The 12,714-nt window shown below is 43.8% G+C and overlaps 1 pseudogene; it reads left to right on the top strand.

The window, feature by feature from the left end:
• Nucleotides 1-9,020: 9,020 nt before the first annotated feature.
• Nucleotides 9,021-9,518, top strand: LOC114201291 (large ribosomal subunit protein eL19 pseudogene; annotated as a pseudogene).
• Nucleotides 9,519-12,714: the final 3,196 nt, after the last annotated feature.

Here is a 12,714-nt window from a genome sequence, read left to right as displayed (position 1 = left end):
TACTCAAATTCCACTGATTGGAAATTATTGAGTAAATAAAATGATAATTAAGAAAATTAAGTAACCATAAGAGGAAAGTCTTAGGGTATAATGCTAAGTTCAAAAGGATACTTCAAAATTGTAGCTATGTAAAATGATATATGCACATGGTCAAAGATTAAAATACAACCATTAGAGTAAAAAAACATTTTTAAGACGGTAGAATTATGGTTGATCATTTCTCTTTTTCACTTATTTTGTCTGTACAACTAATTTTTTAATGAGGTCAAAGGACATTTCAATAAGACAATAATATATATAATAGAGTACATATTATGGTGATATACTATGTTATATACCACTTATACCATATTGCATGGTACTACAATAGGCACTTACCTATAACATGCAGTCAATGTAATCCTCATTTTATACATGAGAAAGCAGAGGCCTGAAAAGTTATGTAAACTTGCTCAAGAACACAATGTAAATAAGAAGTAGAGCTGGGGGCCAGGCCCAATGCCCACACCACACCACTGTCTGCTATAAGATCTGGCTGGAGGGAGAGGACCTTGAACCCTTCTAGAGGCTTTCCTTCCCTGACATTTGTAATGTAGTTCTTGACTGTTCAGCTCCTCTGGCCATCCCTACTGAATCCCAAGAACACAAGCCTGGAACGTAGGCATTCCTGTGGTTCTATTCTTGGCTTTCCCCCTCTGTACACTTCATCCCTGAGAACACTGAGCTATCCGCAGAGTTGTAACTACGATCTGTCTATGGATCTAGACCAGTTCATTCCCTTGTGTTGGAAACCTGCCTTTTCAGCTAGTCGGTAGGACTTTGTATATGCTGGGCAGCTCAACCTAAGCATGTCCAAGACCTAAGCATCCTCTTATGTCAGAATACTGCCTGGACCCCTAACCTTTAACCTCCATTAGTGATACCATCACCTTTCCTAATAACACAGGCTGAAAACATCTTTGAATTTCTCCCTGCCCTATACTATCCTCACATTCGGTCACTTGCCAAGACATGTTGCTTCTTGCCTTACTTAGTTTATTGTATCCTTCCCACTTTTTTTACTCCTGCTGCTTCCATCCAAGTACTAGTCTCATTAACTTTCCACTGGACTATCATAATCCTTACAATTGAACTCATAAATTCCAACACTAGCTTTTGCTTCAGAATCACACACACACACACACACACACACACTCCCACGCCCAGCCCACACCTACTGAATCAAAACCTCTAGAAATGCAATGGAGTCTGGGAATTTTTTAATCCCCAAATGATTCCAATATGTAGCCTAGTTGAGGAGCCCCTTGCCTCTAGTATTTTCATCAAGTGCCCTCTTCCCCAAATTTTGATTTGAAAATCTTTCTGAAGCAGCTGCTTACATTACTCTTTTCAAAGACCTCCAATGGCCTCCCACTGCCCCTGCAGCAGCTTCCAAAGCATATACCTGCTAACAAATAATATAAGGGGAGTAGGGGAGAGAGGAACCCAGGACTGATTTTAACCAGCTCCTTTAATGCAAAACTTCTCAGCATTTAATATGCAATTATAGAGTGTGAGTTTTCAAGGGAGAGCGATGTAGCATGTATAGTTCCCAAACTTATCTGACCATGGAATCCTTCTTTTATGAAACATCTCATTGCTCTAGAGTTCTACGGAAGCCTTTGGGAAAGGCCAGTCTACAGGATAAATTCCAAACTCCTGAACCTGGCCCCAAGGCACCCTGTTAGATCCCGGGTCTGCCTTTCCAGCCTCGTCATGCACAGGCATCAATTACCCACTCAGACTGAACTATTCACTGTTCTACCAACACTTCTTGTTCTTTCTCTCTTCAGGTGGAAAGAGCTTTATTATGAGTGCCAAACAAGAGTCCACCACTCTGATTCTTGTCCAATCAGTCCATGGGCCCATTTCTATTTGCCAAACTAAAATGTATGTTTACACAACATAAACTAGATCTTTAACTGAGGGAAAAGGAAGTCTAGGTTCCTCATCTGTGCTAAAGAACAGTATCAGTGATGCATAGGTATACATGTCCATGGGCCCATTAACAGATGTGTGCACACTTAAAGACCTTTTGATTATTTGGTGCAGCAGGATATGGAACTGACTTTTGTTCTTGATGTTCTCATTTACTAGAGAAGCTTGCTGGATGATTGGGAGGGGAGTCTTTTACATAAGCATGACTAGGGGTGCACAGACAGACTCTGTAAAGTTATCTTCTTCCACTAAATTTCTGCAAAGTTGAGACCATCAGACAAATATCTTCTTGCCTTTTGGGTCACAGTGGCTACTGGAAGCTACTCAAGCATTGGGAGAGGAATCTCAGAGTTTTCTTTCTTTTTTTTTTTTTTTTGCCAAATCAAATCCTCAGGATGTTTGAAAATTGATCTTTCTTAAACTCTAAGTGGAGTGATGTCATGGGACAATTGAGCCACTCTTGTTTAGAACCAGGGCTCCTCAGGTTAAGTACCCTGCTGTAAGGACATTCGGCAACACGTACCAGTGCTTCAGATGCCTGAAACAGAAACCTGACTGCAGTGGCTAACACAAGTGGTCTATTTCCCTGGCATGAGAATTGCAGAGGCAGCATTGGCATCCAAGGGTTCGCCATCCAAGGGTTCTGATACCATCAAGGACCAATTTCTCCTACCTTCCTGCTCTGCCATCATTAGCATGTAGCTCCTGCCCTCTTTATGTCCATGCTCCTGTAAGAAAGAAGGAGGAAGAAAAAAGAACAAAATACACAGGCCAGCTTTTTATGAGAGAAAACAGTGGCTTTTCTAAAAGACCCTTCGATCAGGCTTTCATTTAAATCCTGTTGGCCAGCTGTACATTATATGACTACCTTAAGCAGCAGGGGAGTCTGGGGAATCGAGTTTATTAGCTGGCAAATAGTCACTCACCTCAAAATAGGTTCTGCTTGCCAAGAAGGGGAGATCGGAAATTAGGTAATCAGCCAGAAGTGTTTGACCTAGCAGAAGCACCAAGCTACCTGCACCATCAGGCAGAGGACTTGTAGCTTCTGAATGGACATAATGTGAGTGTGTGAGAGAGCCAAGATATCTCCTCTCCCTTCCACCAGAGCACCTGTAGCTTCTATATGGACATAACGTGAAAACCTTAAATTAAAAGGTATCGAAATAGATGTTCGTGCTCTCTTTACCTGTCTATTGCAATGTGCATATACACCTAGCATACCTTTGGGCATTCCATCTATATTAATAGCATTTAGCAAATTGCTTACCCAGGAATTATGCAACATCACTGAGATCTTCTGGTTTTTAAGCATTTAAAGCCAAATTTCAGCATATGAAATAGAAAGCATGGTGTGTCCTGAAGACGGCAGTTGTTATAAAAGCTAAAAACTGCTTTTGCCCAGAGACAAAAAGGTCGGTAGGCATTTGAATGACAAGTTTTTTCGTGAACTCCACTAATTCATTTATTTACACACAGCCTGGAAAAGGAATGAATTGTCTTCCTCAGCTTGCTGTTGCTGGATCCACTGTATTTTTTTAGTAGAAATTGTTCCAGAAGAGTCTAGTGTGAGTTTTCTGTGTATTAAATGACTTGAATGTAAGAACCTGAGCAAACCTCAGACATAACTGTCCCCACAAAGCAGACACCAGAAATGTTCACAGCAAATAACTGGGACAGTGAAAAAGAGCGACTGGTTCCTTCTGTAAAGGTCCAAGAGGAATAACCATGAAAGACAGGTATTTTCCAAAGAGCTTTCTTGCAAGGCTTTTGGGAGCTTTCCACTCCTGTGACAGCAAAGCCAAGAGAATTGAGCTGGAGCCCTTCTCCCCCTCTGTGACTCAGGCCAAGTAGGTCTTTTCAAACAGCACTTGTTAATCTTGTTAAATCTTAAGTGCCTCTTGGTGTTATGAGCTACACTCACTTTCCCTTCCAGCCCTCACTGACTTTGCTGTCTTTTCATGGCTTGAATGTCATCTCACGAAAGAAGTGGACAGTTAATTCTAGGACAACACCAGACCAACGAGTATGTGTGTGGCCTGCATCACAGGGAGAGGCCCAGGGCCAAGGGTCTATATCTGATGCCATCAAATTCATTTTCAATCTGTTAACAAACATCTTTTAGAGACTGAATTTTGGTGAGCAGCTTGTTGCATTTGTCTTTTTTTTTCTTTCTTTTTTAAAGATTTCATCCATTCATTTGACAGAGAGAGACATAGCGAGCGAGGGAACACAAGCAGGGGGAGTGGGAGAGGGAGAAGCAGGCTCTCCGCTGAGCAGGGAACCCGATGCGGGGCTCGATCCCAGGACCCCGGGATCATGACCCGAGCCGAAGGCAGAAGCCCAACGACTGAGCCACCCAGGCGCCCCTGTCTTTGTTTTTTAAAAGGGGAAAATGAATTTGTCCTAAGGGTGGTTCAGCTGAGTGGAGATGCATCACACATGGGAGTAAAAATGTGTCTAGTTGGTACAACTGTGCTGGACAGAAACCTAGTAGTATCCACAAAACTATTAGATGTGCATTCCCTATGATCCAGCAATTTCATCTCTAAATGGGCCAATGCTTAGATTTTTCACAAGAACATATCCTGGTTTTGCTTGTGAGAATAGCATTCAATGAAGCAGTTCACTTTTTTTTTTCAAGATTTATTTATTGACTTTAGAGGGAGAGAGAGGGAGAGAGTCCGGGGGTGGGGGGGCGGAGGGGCAGAGGAAGAGAGAATCTCAAGCAGACTCCCCGCTGATCATGGAGCCCAACTTCGGGCTCTATCTCACAACCCTGAGACCAGGACCTGAGCCGAAACCAAGACTTGGAGACTTCACCGACTGCACCACCCAGGTACCTCCAAAGCAGTTCACTTTTTGATACTAAATCGAGCTTCTTGGGAGAGACAAACATTCTAGAAGCAGAGGTAGCTTCCAAGTGCAGTGTCTAAGGACTAAATATAGGCATCTCAAATCGTGAAACAGCCCACCTTTTCAGTACTACCTGGACTCGGGCTCATTTTCATTGGGTCCCCTACACTATGCCCAGCTGAGAAGTGACTACAGAAAGGCCCCTCAGAATCATCAAAGAGAAATGGAGGCCATGAAAATTTCAAGATCTCTCCTCTCCCTTCCACCATCACTCAACCCCTCCTGCTGGATGATGACCCTCCAGACTTACTCCTGCTTCTGCCTTCATAAGGCCTGTCACATTTGGGGACACATTCTTCAATAAAATTCTATAGAGTTCAGGAAGAAATTATTTGTCCCCCACCCCAGATACAAACCATTTGCTCCAGGAAACAGCTGTGTTTCTCTGAAACCATGCTCGTTTTCAAGAGGATGGCAGTAGAAACACACTGTACTCCAGATGCAGAAACACCTCTTTACATTCTCCCAGTCTGGTTCAGTGTCATAAAGGAGTTCAAGTATCTACTCTAAGTAAGATCTGCACTTGGCATCATGAGTTTCCCCATAGTTGTAAATTACTTTTTAACATCTATATACTTGCTTTGCTTTGTGAATTCTTTAGAGTACTGTTATGCTGCGAGCTATAGGGTAAGTTTTCTAAGACAGCTTTAAGGTGTTATGAAAATGGGTAAATCTTGTTGAAATATCCCCAAGACAATGGGACAGAACTTGTGAGAAGGAAAAGAACCTGCTCACATACGTGTCACTGACGGCAATCGAGTCAGTTCAGTAGCAAGAATGACCTTTATTCAGATCCCAGGTAGAATCCTTTAATCCCTCTGGCTCAGAGTACGCATTTGGTCTGCTGGGAAGTTTACACAGCATGTTGCTGAATGTTATTCCTGATGACTATTTTTGCAAAGAGCACTTACTACCAAGTTTTGTCCCAGCCTTTCAAACCGGGATGTCATATGTAAATAAAGGTAGAGAGGAATTAAAACAAAATGTCTCTTCAGGCTCAAAGAGGGGATTTTACCAAACTCCAGCAAAAGAAATGCAAAGCCACTAAATCCTACTGGAACTAAAAGTCTTAAGGATAATGACTGCTACTCTGTGAGCTCTTCTGGACAGAAAGAGAATGGCACGTTGTGGGAGATGTGTATTCTGCCGTCGTCCAAAATAAAACTCCTCATCTTTGGATTTCTCCCTTACCTAAGCCTGGTCTTTAGAAATAAGAAAGTCTAATTCCATAATATAGGAAATGATTTAAAAATATCTTTAAAAGAGTACGTGTGTGTATAAAGCCAAAAATGGTGATGGAAAAAATTTCTTTTGGATTTCCTCTTTTCTCTCCTTCTCTAACTTCACACAGTTCCCCTCTGTGGGGCAGCCCAGACCCCTGTTTCTTACCTCCTCTGCTGCCCTCCTGGTCCTTGGCAGTGTTGTCTGGTCTTACACCCCCTCTGAAGGGCCCGGGGCCCACCGTGCTCACTGCTGCTGGGCCTCACTCTCCTTCCTTTACCCTCTCCCCAGGATGCCACCTGCCATTTCTCCCGGCATTGTTAGCTAACCCCTCACTGCTGCGCCTGGCAGAGCACAGGACTGGTCTTGCCCTGCGTTTTGTACCTTTCTTCTACCTACTCACTCTCTCACCCTAAACTCTGAAGGGGCCCGTCCTTCTTCCAGGCCTATGTGAGAAGCTTAGCGCATGTCATCTTGTTCTGGACTTCAGCCCGGTCATTGCCCCTCAGCATCTAGTCCTGATTCTCAGATTTTTTACAGGCGAATGTAGTAGGCCACCCAAAATGATCATTCTTTTGATGTTGTTCTTACTAAATTCACTACTACCAGCAAGCATGCACACTGCGCGCGCGCGCGCGCGCACACACACACACACACACACACACACACACACACACACACACAGAGGCAGGCTGCAGGACCTTAGAAAGAACTAATAACAAACAAAATTGCTGCTGTTACTATTTTTAGGCTATCTTCAACCCTCTCTGAAGTAACAGCTAAGACAGCATAGCTGAGCTGTCAAGAGCTCTGATTCTGGAGCCACACTGCCTGGGTCAAATCTCACCTCTGCTACCGGACCTAATTTGGCAAGTTAACCAATATCTCCATGCCTCCGTTTTCTCATCTGTAAGATGGGAATGATTAAAGGACTCACCTCCTGGGATTGTCTGAGGGTTAAATGAGTTAATAGTTGAACAGACACGAAGATGCACTGCCCAGATCCCCCTTCAAGGGCGAACTTGCTGCCCAGGTGCAGAAAGAAGAGTGAGCAGACTCCAGCTCTCAGCAACTTCAGTGCTGCTCGGCCAGCAGACTTGCCCGAGGCCATGCCCTTTCTAGAGGAGCCCATGTTTGGTGACTAAGTGAGGCTGGGGTATAAAGGCAGGCCATTCTGGTCTGATGTAGGACGCTGATGGGCAGCACTCGCCTCAAGCTCCCTGCCAGGCCGGCCAAGGCTTTGTTCAGCCGGCGTGGCAGTCTGACATTTTCCTGCTTTTTCCCCTTCTCTTCCAAGGTGTTAATTCCTAAGAAGCATCCCAAACTCTGTCTCAACCATTGCTTCCAGAGACCACAACCTGAGATGGCATTTGTCAGGTATTTAGAGAAGTCCCTGAAGTACAGTGAACACTCTTGTCAGTGCTTGTTAAATAAAATTAAATAAGGAATCTGGAAAGGCAGCCCCTTCACCGCTCATCCCTCTTAGAGAAGAGGTTATAATTAATGTTGAACATCAGGTTACTCTAAAGAGCCTGAGCGTCTCCCTAATCGGGATGAGGAAACAACACCACTCGTACTAACTACCGTACTGCTATGTTTCGGCTTTAGGACTGTTTTTAGCTATTATCTTCCCTGTGCTTGCTCTTATCAACTCAGTTTTTTCTTGCTTACAAGGGTATTTGCTGACGTTTTAAATTTAGGTTCAGCCATTTCTCCCAATGGCTAACATGAATTTAGATATAACTCCGATGGCTTCTAGAATCAAGACTTCCCAGTGGTGGGAAGGACAGCTCAGTGCCGTCTTTACAACCCAAGGCGGATTGTTCTCAGGCTGTGTAACAGGAGGGAAGTGAGTGGACTCTGGCCTTGGGACCCCGGCATCCTCAACAGTTCTGAGGTTATATTTCATCTGTGGATCTGTGGTTGTGCCCAGTTTCACCTCACTTCATGAAGAAGAAAGAAAACAGCCTGCTCTCAAGGCCCTTACCCTCTGGTGTGGGAAGGCCACGCCAACTAATAAACAAGACGATTAAAGATGGAAGTTAAATACTGTGGAGAAGTTGAGGATACAGTGAAGAGCACGGGCCAGGGCCTAAATTAGGGAAGGCCTCTCATGGGAGGGGACACGTAAGAATGGAAGGGTGACAGATCAGAAAAGTGCATTCCAGGCAGGAGGAACAGCAAATGAGAAGACCAAGGGTTAAGTGTACTTGGCTGCTGGAAGAACAGCAGGGAGGCCAGTTTTGGCCAAAGAGCAGCTAAACAAGGGAGAGTGTGGCCCCAGGGGAAGTTGGAGACATAGGGCCAGATCCCGTAGGCCTTAAAAGCCATGGAAAAGAGTTAAGGTTTCATTCTAGATACCAGGAGAACCCACCAAGTGATCTTAAGGAGGGTTGATGTGGTACAACTTCTTTTTTAAATCAAGCTCAACATTGAGGAAGGGGAGCTGAGCTACAATTACTAAAAGAAGCAGCGTCTCCTGGATTCCTGGGTGACACTCTATTTTAGCATTGTGTCATTATTTCAAAGGGCTTTTAGGTGAACCTGTGGCTGTTTTATGTGCCACTAGGAGACCACTGAGAATGAACAGTATTATAGGTTAAAACCATCACTAGACCTGAAACAACACTCATCCTGCCCATACTCAGAAAAGGTACCCATCGTCTGTCCTCACTAAGCCCGTTCCTTCTTATTTCCTTTTATAGCGTATCTGGCATTGGCTTGTCTGTGTAAATCATCTAGAGCCAACTCTTGGTTGTAACTTCTCTAGAATAATTGTTAGCTATATCACTTTGGCTTGAAATAGGATGATACTTTTTGGACTGTCCCAGCTATGGCATCAGTCTGTCAACAGTGACTAAAATTAAAAAGGATGGCTTTCCTTTTATTACTGCAGCTGCAGCCATGCTATGCTCAGGCTTCAGAAGAGGCTTGCCTCCAGGGTCCTGTGCTGTGGCAAAAAGAAGGCCTGGTTGGCCCCAGTGAGACCAATGAGATCGCCCACGCCCGTCAGCAGATCCGAAAACTGATCAAAGATGGGCTGATCATCCGTGACTGTCTGTTCCCATGCTCGGTGCCGGAAAAACCCTTTGGCCTGCCAGAAGGGCATTGGTAAGAGAAAAGGTAATGCTGGAATGCCTGAGAAGGTATTCTGCGCCAGAGATTGACCGCATGTCTCACAGCCTGTATCTGAAAGTGAAGGGTTACGTGTTCACAAACAAGCGGATTCTCATGGAACACATCCACAAGCTGAAGGCGGACAAGGCTTACCAGAAGCTTCCGGCTGACCAGGCTGAGGCCCTCAGATCGAAGACCAAGGAAGCACACAAGGGCTGTGAAGAGTGGCTCCAGGCCCAAAGGAGGAAATCATCAAGACTCTGTCCAAGGAGGAAGAGACCAAGAAATAAAACTCCCTCTCTTTTGTCTGTACCTAGTGGCCTCGGCAATAACACAGATCAGTTATTCAATAAAACAAAACTTTATCTGCCAAAAAGAGAAGGGGAGAGAGAGAGAGAGATGAGTATTGGCCTCCGGGAAGACAGGGACTTCTGCCTTCCAAAGAAGGACCGAATGTATACAGGATGTGTTTGTTTTTAATTTTCTTTCAGGCTGAGAACCTATTCCCTAAAGACGGGTGGAGGAAGAACCTGCTCAGGAGAGCCCAGAGCTAATAGAAGGAGTAGGGAGGAATCTAAAAGACCAGAGAGGAAGTGGACCAGCCTCTCCAGGGGAGAAGCTGGGATTACCAGGGAAATGAGCTATTTTGCATCATTAAGTGTAACCGATGTGTGAGGTGGGCAGGACTGGCCAAGAATCCAGTTGTGTGAGGGCAGATTCCAGATTAGTGTTAAGGGGGACTTGGCTTAACAGAGAAAGCTTCAAAGGATATAAATTTAATACTTGTGTCTCTGCCTCACTCATTTCAAAAACAACAAAACAAACAAACAAAAAACAAACCCAACTTTTTTTTTTAAAGCATGAGTTTCCTCTCTTCTCTTGATGGAGTTTTCCCTTGGTTCCTCTCCCCAATTTACTTGTGTTTATTCTTGGTAATTAAAATGAGGATTGGCTTTTAAGATAAGTTGAAAATTTCCCTCTGTCCCCATTCAACCCAGCCTTGACACACACACACACACACACACACAGAGGCACGCTTGCCAGCAATCTTGAAAAGTCATGCCTAGGCCAAGCCCCAGTGAATTTATAGAGTTCCAACTTATTCTTAGGTGTAGGAGCAACACTAACCAACTCAGGCCAAGGTTGTGAATGAATGAAATGTGAGGAGTTTAATCAGTGTAGACTGCCAATGTGAACTTCTTCTGCTATTTAAAACATTTTCTTCAACTCGTCATTTAATCTTTCTCTGTGAGATAAATTAATCATTTAAACAATTCAGACCTAAAATAAACATGTAGCAGATAATCTAAATTTAGATAGAAAATCTGTTATCTGATTGGAAGTGGAATGTAACCAGCCTCTGGATTCAAAACATTTTATTTCTATTTTCTGGGCTTAAGAAAGTCATATGGACACTGATATGAGGAATTCTTAATCTCAGGAAACAAACTGAGTGTTGCTGGAGTGGTGGGGGGTGGGAGGGATGGGGTGGCTGGGTGATAGACATTGGGGAGGGTATGTGCTATGGTGAGCGCTGTGAATTGTGTAAGACTGTTGAATCACAGACCTGTACCTCTGAAACAAATAATACATTATATGTTAAAAAAAAAAAAGAAGAAGAAGAAGAAGAAGAAGATAGCAGGAGGGGAAGAATGAAGAGGGGGGAATCGGAGGGGGGACGAACCATGAGAGACGATGGACTCTGAAAAACAAACAGGGTTCTAGAGGGGAGGGGGTGGGGGGATGGGTTAGCCTGGTGATGGGTATTAAGGAGGGCACATTCTGCATGGAGCACTGGGTGTTATACGCAAACAATGAATCATGGAACACTACATCAAAAACTAATGATGTAATGTATGGTGATTAACATAACAATAAAAAGAAAAAAGAAAGTCATACGGAAGAAGAAGGCAAGTATTTTAAGTGCAAGCATGTGTATGGTTGTTTTTCTTCTTCTTCTTCTCCTTTTTTTTTTTTGAAAGTAAAAAATTATCATAATGATGACCAAAATGGAGCCCAGCTCCAGAAAGAATAATAAATAAATAATAAATGAATGAATAAATAAATGAAATCTGTTTTCTCTGAATCTCTTTGATTGGTCAAATTTGGATTCCAAGTTTAAATTTCCAGGTCTCTCCTGGCTGGTTGGTGGTCTGCTCAGAAGCTGCGCTGTGTTAATCCCTACTCTGTGTAGCTCACCCTGTAAGAAATCCAGAAATCTGTGTCACCCAACCACATTTCCTCTAAAAACCAAACGACCACCTGGCAGCCTGCCACCTGAGTTTTCCTCCCCACTAGCTGGGATCTCCAAATGACTGCTAAATCCGAATGTGTTGGTCTCCTTCCACCCAGCTGAGCCACGCAAGTTTCCATGAAACTACAAAATAAGGAACCCTTTCTGCCACTTGACAACAAGAAAGTAAAATCACAGACGCAATAAAAGAGAGGACTCTAAACCAGCAAATGAAAACAGAAACATCAAGCACAATGAGAAGAGTGAAATTAGGCCTGGGGCGCTGTCACACAGGCCTGTCATATTCCTCACTGGCAAAAAGACTGGCTGAAGACCAGATCCTCCTCTTGGAATCACTGAAAGGTGAGGCTGGGGAGAAGCCCCAGAAGCGCATCCTCAGCTCTCAGGATACGCCCAATGCCATGCTGGAGAGAATCTTAAAATATCTTTCATTCAAGCTGCCAGTTCCAAACGCTGGAAGCAGTGTTCTTTCTGTTTTCCTTCGCAGAAGGCTTTCACTTCCCCGGCAGCTCTTGTCACCCTTCCCGGGAGTGAGCTCTCAGGACAGGGTGCACCCCAGCGGCTCTCACACACTCTAAAGGGCCCACAGTGACATCCCCTGGGTAGGAAAGAGCAAGTACCTCTGAAGCCTCGGGGGGATGGGCTCATTATTCTCTTCCTCGGCGAGGAGGTTTTCTGAAATCAATCCTTCTTGTGCCTGTAATTAAAACACAAGCAGGAGGCTGGTTCTAGTTTCCTCATAAATAAACTGAAAATAATGAAATGTTAGGAACTGCCATTGACTGCCAAGTTTTATGGTTGTCGCCTGATTACTTTGGTACAACACAAATGTATGCGTGTCTAAAATAATTATTTGATAACGGTGAGCATTGTTCCTACAATAATTAAGGACTTTAATCATGTACTGAAATATAGAAAAAGAGCTTGATAAAATGTGTGCCCTCCTACCTAACTAGGTAAGCAAAAGGATGCTGACTTTGTGTATTTTGCCACTTACATGAATATTTATCATGAGCAGAGACTGGCCTGGCAAAAATAATTAGGGAGAGTGGAAAGCCTGACGGGCCTATAAAACTGTGCAGTGTCATCCCTCAAAATAGGCTGCAACCAGCCTTTAGGGCCTGGGGTGGGGAAGGCACCAAGCCACAGGATAAAAGAAGGTAAACACTTGGGATACTTCAATTTTACTGTAGTTAAGGGTGTAGGGAGCACATTAGGTTTATATCAAAAAT

Source organism: Eumetopias jubatus, unplaced genomic scaffold (assembly GCF_037043125.1).
Source record: "Eumetopias jubatus isolate StellerSeaLion01/CBP00866 unplaced genomic scaffold, mEumJub1_p1.0 scaffold_9, whole genome shotgun sequence".
Taxonomy (NCBI): domain Eukaryota; kingdom Metazoa; phylum Chordata; class Mammalia; order Carnivora; family Otariidae; genus Eumetopias; species Eumetopias jubatus.
The sequence above is the reverse complement of the archived record's forward strand: the minus strand, read 5'-3'. Positions and strand labels throughout refer to the sequence as shown.